Raw genomic sequence first — 17,141 nt, forward strand, 5'->3', positions numbered from 1 at the left:
CTTTGTCTTTGATTGCTTCCCACCTGCTCAACATGTAGTTTGTAAATAGATTATCTCCACCCACTGAAAAAACAGGGCAGAGACAAGCCTCTTGTAAACAGAAAAAAGTGAAAACAAGCCAATAACAAAAATAACTTGCATTTTAAAAGTCACAATGGTAACAAAATATCTTCAAAATAAATAATGATGTATTTAATATAGAATGATATGAAACCAGAGCAATTCACCAATATTACAAAGAGTAAATAAATACACAAAACCGATGTGGTAATTACATTGATAGAAGAGAATAACAGTACAGAATAAATACAAACTCACGTTATGAAAAGGTAATTACATAATGTATATAATAGGGTGAGTACAAAATAAATATTGTTTATAGAGAGATTAACTGGCAAGAATGTCTGTGACTAGGTTGTAACTTTGTCATGTGAAACAATAATTATTCCCACTGAAATCCTATGGACACTTTCTTGGGAGTAAGTCTGAACAAACCCAGTGAGGCTTACTTCTGAGTAGGCATGTCTAGGATTGCACTTGTAGGCTGTCACTTGATTAAAAATTTTTTGGTTGATTAACCACCTGTCCTTTTAACTGATTAATAATTTCATTAAAGTCAAATAAATTTGCATATCATCAGAGCCTCCGTGGAGGCGCCTTTTTGAGACGCTGACGGAAGCTCAGGAGGATGATTTACAATTTAATAAACTACCCACTGCTAGAAGAAAAGTCCATCTTTAATATTTTCCTTTCCATTCCCCATTGCAGCAATATGCCAGAAGCAAAACAGCCTCCAAAAGTAAACAGCCCTTTACTCTCATCTCCAACCATTTAAATTCATCTTCATCTAAGAATTAATTAAAGCTTCAGGCTGCAATCCTGTACAGTACTCACTTGCCTGGCAAGAAGCCCCAACTGAAATGAATGGGACTGGCTTCTGAAGAGACATGCATAGGCTGTTGAGCTCTGCCTTGGTAGTTTGATGTCTAATGTGTACTTCCTTTAAGATGAAAATTTTAAAAAGCAAAACTGCTTCTGGGACCAAACCTGCGTGAAAAGAAGATTGCAATGCAAATCTGTCTGCCTCTGCTTGGCTGAGAAGGACTTTATGGGGGAAGGGGAGAGGCAGGAAAGGGGTGTGTTTTAAGGATGGGGGAGAAATTCAATTTGGTTTGCATTTAAATGCAAGCTTACCAAATTCGCACTGTCCAAAACAATACGCAAACCAAAGCACATCCATCAGTTGAAATTCACACTTATACGAAATTTGCGATGCAGTTCTCCAGCCAAGTGAGGTGTTCAAAAAATACATACACTAGGGTGTATGAAGTATGTATAAAAATCCATATAATTGTGAAAATAATGTAGAAAAATGTTTTGCTCTGCATAAATGTGTATATCAGGTAAAGTACATACAGACATGTATCAGGAGAAATTTGTATTAAAATACTGATGAATTTTCATGAGGATTTTTTTTTTTAAATTGCAGACTGATGGGGAGAACTGAACTGAAGATTGGAAAAATGAGAGACTAAGTAAGAGAAACTGAAATCGACAAATTTGCCCATCCCTAGTTGCAATACAAATTACTGTTTACACTGATGTTGAGAGGCTATACTGTGATGAGAAGAACTTTATAGGAGAAAGAGAGGGGGGATGTAGCTGAAACTCAGCTCCACTGCCAAATGCTAACAGAACTGATGTTGTGGAAGGAGGGGGCAACCCACACACTCATCGTTCCCTAAAAGCCAGGCTTCCGGCTACTGCCAGCCTCTGACCTCATTCCCCTCAGGGCATTTATACCCTCTGGTTGAGTGATTGCTTGAATCTCCTGCATCGATTTTCTTCTGCACAGCGTGCTTGTCTCTGCTTTCTCATTTCTGGGACTTGGCTTAGTTCTGTGCTGTGAAGCCTCTTTGGGACGCTTGGTGTGAAAGACGGGGCATACAATGAGGTTTTGTTTCTTGCTTCCCCCCTCTTCCTCCCCCTGCCCCTCAAGAGGGAATTACGCGTTAATCCCATGGAGATAAAGATTTCATCCTTGCTAGTTCAAGTGAATCACAAACTACTAGATGGGCTTTATAGTTGTTCCAGCTCTCTCTCTCTCTTGTACCTACTGTGTTTGTATGCAGGTGTGTGTGTAGGCATGCGAGTAGAATTTAAATTAAAATTTGCAGATACCAGCTTTCTATCCTGATCTTGCATGTGCCACTTTTACACCAGTTAAGCACCACTGAGTTTAGAGAGACTGGGGTGCTTCCAGACGAGGGCTTAATTTGCAAATGGCCGGTTTAGCAAGATTTATATACTGCTAAATTAAAAAAAATCTAAGTAGATCATTCAGATATTGCAAATAGGTCATGGGCAGCAAAAAAAAAATTTTTTTAATCGGATTTTCCCCAGAAAGGGGCAATCTGGATTAAAGTGAGAAACAATCAGGGCTGGCATAAGGAAGTAAGGAAAATATAAGGGTAAATCATGCCTTTACTTTTTGTTTACCCAGGCCTTTAGTTAATTAAGTTGCCTCTTATGGTGGGCTCATCTCTTAGTGGAGTGGGTTAATATGTTGCGGGATGAGCATTTTATGTATTTTGTATTGTTCATTGTTTCACATTCTGGTTTTAAATTGCTTTTGTGTCTTCATTTTTATCTTGGCATTTAGTTGAATACAGTCCTGTATCTTCATATATTTTTATAGAACTCACCCCCACAAGGGGTGGTGATGGCCATGAGTTTAGAGAACCTTAAAATAAAAATATTCAATACATTTACAGAAGCATAAGAGTTGAATGGTACCTTGGAGGTCATCTAGTCTAACCCCATACTCAATGAAGGATGCAACTACACCCTGACAGGTGCCCGTCCAGACTCTGCTTAAATGTCTCTAACAAAGAGCCCACCACTTCTTAAAGAAGTCTGTTACTCTGCTGTCTAACAGTACTTACTGTTAGGATGTTTCTTTTAGTGTTTAGCTGAAATCTACTTCCCTGCAATTTCTACCCATGGTTTCTAGTGGAGCAGCATCAATGGCTGTTAGCTGTGACAGTTAATTCAAACTTTGTTGCACAGAGTCAGTTCTGGCTGCTGGATGCTGGGGACAAACAGTGACCTTGCTTATTAACTGTTAGGAAACTTTTAGAAACCGGATACTGGGCTAGGTAGACCTTTGATCTGATCTAGAAAGGTGGATTTTTATGCTCTCACTACCACTCTTTAAGGTTGTCCGTTTTCCCAGTTCAGGAAGGGTGGAGCTTAGACAGACAGATAGGATGATTGTCAGCCTGACCCTAACCTGAGCAGGTGCTTCCACATGCTTCCTCCTCCAAAATGGCCTTGTGCTACCCAGGCACTTTGGCAGTGGCTCTGAAGCTCCTGTCGGGCCTCCGCTTCCTGTGGTCTTGGGAGAGATGGGAGTCAGCCAGGAGTCAAGGCAGCTCATGTGTGGGCTGCAAGTCCTGGGGCAGGGATATCTGGATCCATTGGCTCTTCAAGGTTACTCGCCTTGTGAAGATCTGCTGGAGAGCCACAGCTTTAAGGTCTGGGCAGGGCTGAACCCTGACAAAGGAGCTGCAAAAGGGATTGTAACCAAATGCAAAATTTTAATTTCAGGAGCTCTGGTCTGTCCACACCTGCCCTGTGCCCACTTCAGAGAAAGTAATGCACCCTGAAGACTTCTGAAAGCAGAGCTACTTCCTCCAGTCTGGCAACCATGCCCTTTTATTTCCCTGCCATGGATTGTACAAGAAGTACAGAGAAACAGAGTCCTTTTACGTTGATAAACTAATATTTCAAATGCAGGATGCCAGTTTTTGAGTCTCACATGAACTATTTTCAGGAAGGAAGAAAGCTGCAATACCACATCATGATGTCCCATGTCTAAAACTGCAAGATGGGCGATGTTACATTGCAATTAAAAGCACCAACAAAATTCTGAATGGAATTTAACTATGTTTAAAGATTGGTACAGGTGACCATTTTTTAAACTCAAGGTCATTTTAGCATAGTCCCTATGTTCTTAGTGGTAAGAGAATATTTGCCTTACATCCATTGCTGCCCTGGGTTCCTTTGGGAAAAAGGGCAGGATATTAAATAAATAACCAACCAACAACCAGGTCAGAAATCCGTATTAATTTTTTCTTTACTTCACAGCCAAACACTAGATATCACTAGCTTCCCATGGTTACATAGACAAAAGTTTGCAAGCAGTCTCCATGAGGATAAATTCATTCTCTATAGACTACTCTCACTTCCTTTATTGTGTCCATAATCTGATTTTCTTCTATACCATTCTTTCTTAGAGATAACACAGCAGTGATTCCAGGTTTGCCGTCTGTAAAGGTATTTTACAGCTGGAGGGAGAAGAAAAGCAGATTTGAGTGTCATCTACTCCCCATCACAACCAACAAAGAGATGATTTTTATCTCATCCTCTGACTGCTAGGTTAATACTATCCAATTGAAGTGTACCGAGTTGCCACCAAGTGTGTTTTGCAATTTATTATTTGGTTTTGCTAATATAACAATGTACTTCATTTGTTCACAGCCTTTTAAGATTCCTTTGCAGCCTGCAATGAGATTGAAAATTGCTTGTCAATTCACCAATTATCATATATTAAGCTACCCTCTTGTTATATAAGATGCTACCGAATGGTACTTAAACTCTAGCTATGTTTTACAAAAGAAAACAAGGACTGTCAATGGCATCTTTCCATCTGTTTAATAGTAGTAAGATGTAGTAGAATGAATCTAAAACTACAGAATTGTTAATTCTGAGAAGGCAAAACCACCCTTCCATTGATGGATTTTCATCAATTTCAGTGAATAAGAATATCCACTAGACTAAAACAATACATTTTTTTAAAAAGCCAACCAAACAATGTTGGGAATTGTTGTGTGCTGGATGCTTTTCACCAAAATTTGCTGTGAGAGATTTTCAGCACCACTGAATCTGAACCTGCAGTATCTAAAAACTGTTAATACACCTCAGCTGGGGCAATGTTTAAAATCAATTTTAACCAAAATTGATATTGTTATGGATTCAACACAACATATGAATGTACATGGAGGTTTAAATCCTCCCTCCCCGCTGCCCTGCAGAGCTCTTTCACCTAAAAACATGAAGGGGAAATCCCACTATGGGTGCAGTGTCCCCTGTAGAGAATTCCCATTGGCCCTAAAGAATGAATGAATCGTTATTTTTACCCCGCCCTTTTTCCAAAACTGGAACTCAGGGCGGCTTACAAATAAAAACTACACATAGGTAAAAAAACATACAAAAATATACAATTAAAATAGAATTAAACTATTCGTGACATTAAAACCATGAAACATACACTTAAGATACTAAGACAATTTAAAACATTCAGAATAGGACCATAGAACAATACAACAGACCTTATGAGGCCCTATCTTAAACATCTTCTAGTCCAAAAGCTTGTTGGAATAAAAAAGTCTTTGCCTGCCGACAGAAGGATAGCAAGGAAGGGGCCATTCGTGCTTTCCTAGGAAGAGAGTTCCAGAACCTGGGGGCAGCCACCAAGAAGGCCCTATCTCGCGTCCCCACCAATCACGCTTGCAAAGGTGTTGGGACTGAGAGAAGGGCCTCTCCTGAGGATCTCAACGCCCGGGCAGGCTCATATGGGGAGATACGGTCTGACAAATAGCCTGGACCTAGGCCATATAGAGCTTTATAGGTCAAAACCAGCACTTTGAATTGTGATCGGAAACAAACTGGCATCCAGTGGAGCTGTCGTAACAAGGGGGTTGTATGGTCCCTGTAACCAGCCCCAGTTAGCACTCTGGCTGCAGCTCTTTGTACCAGTTTAAGTTTCCAAACAGTCTTCAAAGGCAGCCCCACGTAGAGTGCGTTACAGTAATCTAAACAGGATGTAACTAAGGCATGCATCACTGTAGTCAAATCAGGTGTCTCCAGGAACGGGCGCAGCTGGCGCACCAGTCTTAGCTGGGCAAAAGCACTCCTGGCCACTGCAGAGACCTGGGCCTCCAAGTTCAAAGCTGAGTCCAGGAGCACACCCAAACTGCAAACCTGTGTCTTCAGGGGGAGTGTAACCCCATCCAGCACAGGCTGAATCCCTATTCCCTGATTTGCCTTTCGACTAACCAGGAGCACCTCTGTCTTGTCTGGATTTAATTTCAATTTGTTCGCCCTCATCCAGTCCATCACTGATGCCAGGCACGGGTTCAGGACCAGGACAGCTTCCTTGGCTTTAGGTGGAAAGGAGAAACAGAGTTGGGTGTCATCCGCATACTGATGACACCGAACCCCAAACCCCCGGACAACCTCACCCGGCCATTTCATATAGATGTTAAATAACATGGGGGACAAAACTGAGCCCTGAGGGACCCCATATGTCAATGGCCAAGGAGTCGAACAGGCATCCCCCAGCACCACCTTCTGGGTTTGTCCCTCCAGGAAGGAGCCGAGCCACTGCAACACAGTGCCCCCAAGTCCCATCCCGGCAAGGCGGCCCAGAAGGATACCATGGTCGATGGTATCGAAAGCCACTGAGAGGTCCAGTAGAACCAACAGGGACACACTCCCCCTGTCCAGCTCTCTGCGTAGGTCATCCACCAAGGCGACCAAAGCCTTCTCTGTCCTGTAGCCGGGCCTGAAACCAGACTGAAATGGGTCAAGACAATCCGTTTCACCCAAGAATCTCTGGAGCTGGGCAGCCACCACACGCTCTATTACCTTACCCAGAAATGGAATGTTGGAGACTGGCCAATAATTACCCATTATAGAGGGATCCAGGGAGGGCTTTTTCAACAAAGGTCTTACAACTGCCTCTTTTAGGCACATTGGAATTCTGCCTTGTTTTTTTTTTAATTGTTTTTATTGATTTCATAGTAATTTAACATGAATAATATAATGATACAAAAAGACATCAATTTAACTTTAATACCCTCCCCCCTCCCCCTCCCCCCACTTTAGAGCCAATTCCTGTTTTGATTCGGTTTATGTGCTATGTTATGGAAAGTATGTTGGTAAGTATTGGTATACAGGTGATTATTGTAGTGAATGAAAATTAAATACAATATTAACATGAGATGGTTTAAAATTGTAGGAGTATTATTATTCGTTTAGGAAAACCAGATAGTTTTTGCAGATGAAGAAAGCTGGGTATGTAGTTCTCGTTGTGAGGTGTATTCCATGTAGTTCCACCATACTGATGTGAACAATTCCAGTTTTGCAGCACCTCTTAGAAATCGAAGATGCAGCGTGATTTTGTCCAATATAGCTATCATCCATATTTTGTTGAACCAAATCTGCAAGTTAAGTCCATCTTGATTTTTCCAGTATTGTAATATTGTTAGTCTCGCTGCTATGAGTAGTTTACATAGCAGATGTTTTGATTTTAATGTTTTGTTTTCATCTTTGAATAAAGATAATAAAAATAGTTCCAGTGTTAAGTGTATTTTTTCTTTCGTAATGTTGTTAAGTTCGGTATGTACTGAAGTCCAAAATTTTTTTATCTGTGGGCAACTCCACCATAGGTGGAAGTATGTTCCTTTCTGATTGCATCCTCTCCAACATAAGGGAGATGTTGATGAAGATACATGAGAGAGTTGTATTGGTGTATAATACCATCTGTGAATTGTTTTCAGCATAGTTTCTTTATGTGCTGCAGAAATTGTTTTGCTGTGTTTAGAATGAAAGATTGAAGACCATTCAGATGTTTCTAGCTGATATCCCAGATCTTTTTCCCATTGGTTTTTCAGACCTGTCAGTTTTCCCATATCAGTTTCTAGTAATATTTTATATAGGTTAGAGACTATTCCTTTACCAGAGCGACCACTATCTAGTAATATTTTTTCAAATTGTGTGATATTTTTAGTAGCGTGACTTCCCAGGAGGATCCCTCCGCCTGTGCAGCCTCTGAGACGGGCTCCCGTCTTGGATGAAACTTTTTCAGTTTTAAATCCAGTCAGAAGGGTCTTTTTTGACTGGGGATAATTTCTTCCGGATAAGGAAGAAACGTGAGATTTCCCACACAGCTTTGTTGTGATTGTTGGAGACTGGAATTCGTCAGAATTGTCTGTGAAAGAAGGTCTTCCAGCAGCTCGGACGGAGCGAGGATTTCTAGCTAGCTCAGCTGAATAAGTGACCCGTTTTTTTTTTCTTTAAAGAAAAACGGACTAACAGGCAAGCATTCTCCTGTCTACGCTTATTACTTTCTTATCTATACAGCTAAAGAGATTTGTCAAAGAACCAGCAATTAAGAAAACCTGGGTGAGTCAAAACTTTCCTTCTCTTTTACTCACGGAACTAAGGGGGAAGAAAATAAAAATAGCCTATCTTTTTTTTATTGCAAAAAGCTGACATGGAAAATAGCATTATAAAGATTACAATGGATGAGGGGTTTCTGATTGGAAGAGAAAAGAAAAATCTTTTTGATTTATAAGACTTTTGTGTAATATATTTCTGGGACTATTTTTTCTGATCTACTTTTTTTTGACGAATCTGCTCATTCTTTCTGCTACTAGTTATTTGGACGCTGTGAACTAAAGCTGTTTTTGCACTTCTGGGCATATAAGAGATAAGGGCTGTCTAGAGTGTGACGCCAGTTGGTTTGAAAAATTAACTCCTTTGTAACTGGATAAAGAAATAAACTGCTCTTTGCTTGGGACATTGAAAATTGAAGGAGTTTTGTTCCTTTGGCTTTAAGAATGACAATTAAGAAGATCATGGATGTACAAGAAGGGACTTTATCTTTAGACATGTTTCAGAAATAATGAATGGGATTAAGTCAATAAAACAAGAACTGAGAAATAATAGTCAAGCGTTGAGAATTGAATTTGACGAAATGAGACAGGAGCTGAAAGAAATTCAGGATTCTGTGAGAAAGGAGAATAAAGATAGATCTGGAAAACCAAAAAAGGATGAAAGAGAAATTAAAGGCAAGGTTCAAACTATGGAGATTGGATTAAATATGGACATGGAAAAAGATTTGGATTTCCTGGCTGTGATGGATCCTGGAGACAAATATTACGGTTTGGAACTCAGCGCTGTCCCTGAAGGAACTGAAAAGATTGGAGATAAAGATATTATCGGTTCAAAAAAATTCCTGGACTGGAAGGATTTGATGGAACTTGAAATGGAGAAAGTTAACAGAATTAATCCCTGTTTTGTGTCAATGGAAAAATCTTCAAGAGATGTGCTAGTGTATCATGTAAAAAAGAGGAACAGAGATGCGGCTTTGCAACAATACTTCAGTGATACGTTCGGAATTGATGGCAAGAAAATATCTGTGATAAAGTAAATTCCTATCAGACTCTTATTATATGACTATGACAGCAAGATTATTGGGTGCGTAAAGATGGAAGATGGAAGATGGAACCAATACGGATAATGGAAGAAGAGCGATTTGAAATTACTGGACTTAGTAGACTTGATGAGTTGGATTAATTGACATGTTTATCTAGAAAAAAAATTGATGGACATATATCTCAAGGATTGGAAACTTCTCTTTGACTTTTTGTGGAAGAATAAAATGATATGATGTTAATGAGATTTGAAACCAATTAAGATAACCGCTGGAGGAAGGTGATTTTATAATCTATTAAGAGACAGGCTTGTTATATATTATAGATTTATAGCTGAACTACGACAAATCGGAAGTCAATATTTTTATATATTTTTTCTTTTTTTATTGTATTAGTTATTGATTTGTGTTTTTTCTTTTTGTATTGTTTTGGTTTTGAAAATTTGAATAAAAATTAATTGAAAAAAAAGATATTTTTAGTAGCGTACGTTTTGATTTGAGGGTCCTTTAGGGTAGTTTGTAATTGGTATGTATGTAACCAATCTAAGTTCCAAGATGGAATATCAATTTTTAGTTGTTGAATAGTGATTGGGTTACCTTGTGGGAAAAAATCTCTCAATCTAAAATAATTTTTCTCCTCTCCTATTTCTATATATTTTTTCAAGAAGTCATCTCTTGCTTTCGGGTAAGCAGGTAAGGGAGTTAAAGGGGAGTATATTGAAGATAATTTTAATTGCCATTGTTTCCAGATGGAGAATGTGGATTTTGTATATGGATTATTAATAGTTTTAATCCATGTGTGGGTGATTGGTAAGAAGGGTAGATTCCAAATCTTGCCTTTCGATGACATATTTTCTTCTAATCTAATCCAAGATTTTTTTGATTTCATTATGATGAAGCTAAATTGGCGAAGTTGAAATGCTATGTAATATAAATGTAAATTCGGAAGACCCCAACCTCCAGAACTTGTGTGTGTGTAAAAGGATGTCATTGCTAGTCTTGGTCTTTTATTTTGAAAGATGAAGTTATTTATCATGGTTTGCCATTTGCGAATAGTGGTATGTGTAATAAGAAGAGGGAGTACTTGAAATAAATAAAGAAATCTGGGGATTATTTTCATGCGAACGGTCGCTATTCGGCCTAATATGGTTATATTGAGTTTTTTCCATTTATTGAGATCTAGTTTCATTTTTCGTATTAAAGGGTAATAATTAATATAAAACAGTTTTGATGTATTTTTGGGAATTAAAACTCCCAGGTATCTAAAAGCAGAGTTACATATATTAATTCCCAGTATTTTGCGGGTGGTCAATTGGTCTTGAGGGCCAACATGAAAAAACATTATAGAGGATTTGTTGAAATTTATTTTAAGACCAGATATTTCTGTAAATGTTTCAAGCATCAGTTTAAGTGCTGAGGCTGATTGTGATGGGTTTCCTAACATTAATGTCATGTCATCTGCATATAAATTTAATAGATGTTCTTCGTCAGTCATATTAATTTTATATCCCTGTATTTGAGCATGTGAGCGTAATTTCATGGCTAGAGGTTCCAGAGCCAGAGCAAATAGTAATGGAGAGAGAGGACATCCTTGTTTCGTGCCTCTTTGTATTATTATGGGGTCAGAATCCAGATTATTAGTGCGAATTACTGCAGTGGTGATGTCATATAATCGATTAATCATGTTTAGTATCATATTTCCTAATTTATGTTTATCTAGTACTTTAATTAGGTAGTTCCAGTTTAAACAATCAAAGGCCTTGTATATATCTAAGGATAAGATACCTAATGGTTTTTTGTTTGTTTTGTCGTGATATATGATGTTAAGCAGTCTTCTGATGGGATCAGATATATGTCTTCCTTTAATGAATCCTGTTTGATCTACATGAACAAGATCAGTTATCATTGAATTGATTCTATTTGCTAATATAGAAGTAAATAATTTTTGATCTTGGTTAAGAAGATTTATTGGGCGGTAGGATTCCACTTTTGATTTATCTTTATTTGGTTTGGGTATAACTATTATACGGGATGTTTTCCAGGTGTCTGGGATAATTCCACCTGACCAAATATAATTAAATAATTGTGTGAGGTGTGGAGTTAATATATCTTTGAAGATTTTATAAAATGTGCTATTAAAGCCATCTGGTCCAGGTGCCTTATTGTGTTTGAGGTTTATGATTGCCGTAGAAACCTCTTCTGTTGTTATATCTTGGTTTAGAAGTGTTTTTTGAGCATCTGAAGGAGTGGGTGGGGAAAAGTCAAGGAGAAAATTTTGGAGTTCCTCTGTTTTAATAGGTGTGGTATTATATAGTTTCTTATCAAAAATCCATGAAGCATTTATTAATTTCTTTAATATCAGAGGTTATGTTCTCTTGATGTGAAATTGTTGTAATTGTAGTAGCTGTATATTGTGATTTTAGAGCATGAGCTAGTAATCTGGAATGTTTATTTCCCCATTCATAGTATTTTTGTTTAGTATACCAGAGAGATTTGGCTATTTTCATAGAATCTATAGCTTCTAATTCTTTTTTTTTCTGTTGTAGTTCTCCTAATGTGGTGTCTGAATTATTTTGTTTATGCTGAGATTCTAATTTGTCCACTTCTTTTAATAATTGGGTTTTAAATGGGTTGGTGTGATGTTTCTTTTTGGCCATTTCATTTATACAGTGACCTCTCATTGTTGCTTTCATTGCGTCCCATAAAATGTTCATTGTAATGTCAGGGGTAGTGTTGAATTCAAAATATTCTTTTAATTTTTCTTGTAGTATGTTAGTGACTGATCGATCAGTAGTAAGGGAAGAATCAAATCTCCATATTGAGTTGTATGGAGTGTATTTTAGGATGTTTAAATTTACTCCTACTGCAGCATGATCTGATACCAATCTGGGGTATATTTCTGCTTTGGTGATATTAGTGAGGAGTGTTGAAGATACTAGGATGTAATCTAGTCTCGAGAAAGTTTTAAATCTGGGTGATTGATATGTGTAATCTTTGATATTAGTATTCATGTGGCGCCATGCATCTATTAACCTGTGTTTTTGTAGTAGAGACTGTATGGGAGATGATGTTTTTGCAAGCGATTTTGGTAGTCGTATGCTTTTGTCTAGTATAGGGTCACTGCATATGTTTAAATCCCCGCCTATAAGAACTTCACCTGAGGCGAATTTCTGAAGTTTTTTGAGTGTTTTAGATAGAAAATTTAGCTGACTAGTATTAGGAGAGTAAATTGAAGCTAGGGTGTAATTACGATTTTGTAGTGATCCTGAAAAGAATATATATCTGCCTTCTGGGTCTATTTGTTGTTTTTGAACCTGAAAATCTAATGTTTTAGCAAAAATAATTCCTACTCCTCTTGAGTGATTTCCTCCCGTAGCTAAGAATTGCTTACCAAAATATTTATGTGGAAGAAGATAATAGTTAGGTTTTGGTTTATATATTTCTTGAAGAAATATAATTGAGGGTTGTTGACTTTTGATGTAGTCTGAAACTCTCCGTCTTTTGATTATGTCTCCCATGCCCCTTACATTTAGAGTTAGTATTTTAAGTTCAACCATTAGAGATAAGTACATTGATTGTTTTGATCACCTGAATATACCAATATCCTTTATCTTTGTACCATTTCCATCTTAACATTTCTGTATTTAACCATATATTATAACATATATTGAATGTGTAGCTCTGAAAACCACAAATAAAACATAACTTCCCCCCCAACATGTAACCTGACTAATAAAAGACAGAGTACGCTTACTCTGCTTACAGGTGTTGTCATTGACAGCCCTGTATTAGTCGGTCGAATTTCTGAGGTTTATTACCTCTGAGAAGAATAAGATAGTATAAATTTGAATAGTAGCAAATAGATAAAACTTTTAACTAAATAGCTCATTATGTTTCTGCCAACCCTGGCCTGTGATAAATTGCACCAACTTAGCCTTTGTGCATGTTAGAAATTTGTGATTCAGTCCTTGAGAGATCTGTTTGTATGTTGATTCTTATAGTGATCCATCCGTGAATGTTCATTTCTTTCTTGTAGATGTGGATCTTAGTGCTCTTTGAGTAGTCATTGAGTTGCTGACTGTGTCCACTCTTGGACATCTTCTGCGTCTCATGGTATGAGGGAAGGATTTCCAGTTGTCACAGTCAAGTAACATGTTGAACAGCTCATCTGATTCTGTTTCTTCTTCGTCCCACGGAGAGTTGATGTTGAATAGTGCCAGTAAATTTAGCATGCCTTTTTTAGTTGATGCTTTATGTTGAATGCCATCAATTTCTGTTATTAGCGCAAATGGGAAGCCCCACCGATATTTGATGCCTTCTTTTCTTAGTAGTTCTGTAGCAGGGCGAAATGCTTTACATTTTTGCAGTGTTGCAGTGCTCAGGTCCTGTAGAAATAAGACGGGGCTGCCTTCGAATTCGATTTGATTTTTTGTACGTGCAATTTTAAGCAGTTCTTCTTTTTTTGCAAAATTATAAAATGCAATTATAATGTCTCTAGGAGGGGCATTATTTTTGGGGCGAGGACCCAGACTTCTGTGTGTGCGTTCTATGTCTGATGCAATAATGCCTGCTTCTGGCATGGTTGCTGACCACCAAGATATTAAAACCTGAATAATATTTTTATTATCAGTCCATTCCTTAATCCCACGCACTCTTAAATTCCGGCGACGACTTCGATTTTCCAGGTCATCGACGCGGGTTAATATTTCTTTTTGATTGCGAATAATGTGTTTGATCACCTCTGTGTGTTGAGTGCCTAAATCTAAGGCCTCATCTGCAGTTTTAGCAACGTCGGCCATTTTGGTTGCCAGGGATGAGATTTTTTCATCTAAGATCTTAAAGCTATCGTCCCATTTTTGAAACAGTGAACTTTGTAAGGAGGCAATTTGCGTAGAGAGGAGGCTTGTAGCTGGGTCTTGCTCTGAATCAGGGATTAAGGGCTGCATTAATTCGGTTTTTGATGATGTTGATGTTTTCGCCGCCATTTTAATGTTTTCGGGTTGCTTTGATTCACGATGTGTCCAGTGAGAGGTTGTTTTGTCAAGATGAGAAGTACTGCTGTTGATCTAACTCTGCAGGAGGTATTCCTGGTTCCGTCAGATATTTTTAAGAGGAGTTTTGTAATTTATGTCAAGGCTTTTTTCGAAGAAAAGGCTGCAGGGTTAGCAGAGCTCACAGCTTACCCTGTTGCTCTGATGGTCGCCACCTGGTGGATCCGAATTCTGCCTTGTTGTAAAGAGGCATTTACCACTCCCCTCACCCAGTCGGCCAGTCCCCCTCTGGCACTCTTAATGAGCCAGGAAGGGCAAGGGTCTAGCAAACATGTGGTGGCTCTCGCCTCTCCAGGGATCTTGTCCACATCCTCGGGCTGTACAAATTGAAAAGAATCCATTGTTATTGGACAAGCAGGAGCCAAAGTTACATCCCTTGAGACTGTATAAATTTTAGCGTCCAAGTCGGAGTGAATCTGAGCGACTTTATCTGCAAAGTGCCACGCAAATTCTTGACAGCGGGCTGTTCAGTGGTCTATATTACCCTCTTGGGGGCCTGAATGTAAAAGACCCCTGACCACTCGAAACAGCTCCGCTGGACGGCTCCCAGCAGACGCAATGGTGGCAGAAAAGAAAAGTTTCTTCTTTGCCCGCACTGCCACGGAGTAGGCCTTCAAATAGACTCTAGCCCGTGTTCGGTCAAACTCGTTCCGAGTCTTCCACCAAAGTTACTCTAGTCCCCGTCTTATTCGTTTCATCGCTGCCAGCTCCCTGGTAAACCAAGGAGCTGGTTTGGCTCCACTCCGTGAGAGGGGACACTCCGGGTCAATTGTGTCCACCGCCCTGGCCATTTCCCCGTTCCAGAGGTCAACCAGGGCTTTTACAGTCTCTTTCCCTGTTCCCCCAGGGTGCATCATAGTGATTAGAAAGTCTTAGGCCCACCCACCTCTCCCTCTCACATAGTACAAGTTACTTAAGTCTTACTCAAGGAAGCTTCACCAGAGACTCCCAGCTAAAGTTGGATGGCAGGAAAAAAGTTAAACATTTTATCCTTGGCACCTTTCTCCAGCTCCTTGTGACCAGTGTTTCCACCAATACATGCTTTTCAGAGCTTCCCCAATATCTCCCCCATTCCCTTTAGCCTTCTTGAATTTCAAACCACGGCTTCTCTCCCTTCCTGCTGTACAGGGCCCTTCATGACCTGAAGCACCACGATTGGTTTATTTTTCTGTTCCTCCCTCTCAAATTTTCTTAGAAAGATTTTATAATATTTTATGTAAACAGCTTAGATGTTTAGTTATTCATTTATTTATTATTAAGTAGCCTATATATTTTGTAAAATAAATAATAATAATTGGCAGGGCTATAAAGAAATAACCCAGCATCTGGGGCAAAGCATAGTCTTGGGGCCCTCCTCCTGTGTCCCCATCCACACACCCTGTCAGGAGATTGCATAGAATGCTTAAGCACAGGGAATACTGACATAATAAATGTATTCTATACCTTACAGAGTAAGCCAGCATAAGTTGTGCCAGAGCAAGAGAAGCCAGCATAAAGTTCCGCTGCATCCAGTTGCCATTCCAGAGCCCCTGGGTTGGCTGAACACTGGCTCAGCCGGGAGCTATGCATATGGAGTAGAAAGTAAAAGCCTGCCCTCTCAAATACTCTACCAGGGAGGAAGCCCTCTCCATTGACTTCTATTGCAATTATTTTCTTAAACTGACCTTTTCCCCAGTGTAACTTTTGCCTGGATTGGGACCTGCAGGAGTGCTCTGAACATGAGTTGGAAGTGGACTGTCCCCTCACATCGGCCCCTTCCCTGACACTCCCAACACACACCTTTTTGAGGCCTTATGCCAGCTTATGCCAGCTCCACTTGTGCCGGTCTCGGCTGAACTGGCTGGATCCCAGCTGAGCTGGGCTGGGCTGGCTGAGCCAGGCTGAGGGACTTATGCCAGTGTAGTCTGGCTGAGCCGAGACCTAGCCGGCTCAGCTGGAGATATGTCGCATCCAACTCCCCTCAGCCCAGTGTAAATGCATGTTGGATTGTGCCCTAAGTAGCATTTAATAACAAATTCATTAATAACCATGAACACCAATATACTAGATAGGCAAATCTACTTAAATTGAATGCAAAAGGTTCTTGTAGTCCCAGGAAATTATAAATCATCATCAACTATAAACTTGATTTACAATTATTAAAATTAAGAGCAGAAATGATCAACTATTTACATAATTCAAATAAAAAGTTCTTACAATAATTAATGAATCATGTAATCCTCAAACAGGTAAGTTATTTGAATGACTCCTTCCTTGCTTTCATTTTAGCGAATTTATCAATTTTTTAAAAAAGCTTTGCCTCACAAGCTTACTTTTGCTGAGAGCATAATAAGGTGGCTTTGCATTTCTTAGCCTATGGTAGACCTTAGGTGATCCTTTACTAGTTTCCCATTTACTAACAGTTATATAATCATCTGATGCAACTGAGCATTTTGGGGATAATGCATATTTGGAGAAATAAATTTTCCAGGCCTTTGATGTAAGTTTGGTTCAAGGCAATTAATGTGTAGTGTTGCCTCAATTCTTTTTCTTAGTCCACTGGTTCCTCTACACCCTGTCTTCAATGTCCTTTGCCTGAGGGCTTCCTGTCCCTTAGCTTCTCCCTGTCCCAGGAATGTGTTCCAGCCACCCCATGTTAGGTTTTCATCCTAGACCAATGGACAATTTCCCCATACCTCATGGAAGCAGGACTGCAGACTGATTTGCTCCTCAAAGCCATCATGCTTACTCAGTGAGTAAGTATCTAAGGACATGCCCTCCCTAAAATGTAGTCCTAGATTGGATACAAATATAATAAGATCCAACGT

The sequence above is a fragment of the Rhineura floridana genome, chromosome 2 (assembly GCF_030035675.1).
Source record: "Rhineura floridana isolate rRhiFlo1 chromosome 2, rRhiFlo1.hap2, whole genome shotgun sequence".
In the NCBI taxonomy this organism is placed as follows: domain Eukaryota; kingdom Metazoa; phylum Chordata; class Lepidosauria; order Squamata; family Rhineuridae; genus Rhineura; species Rhineura floridana.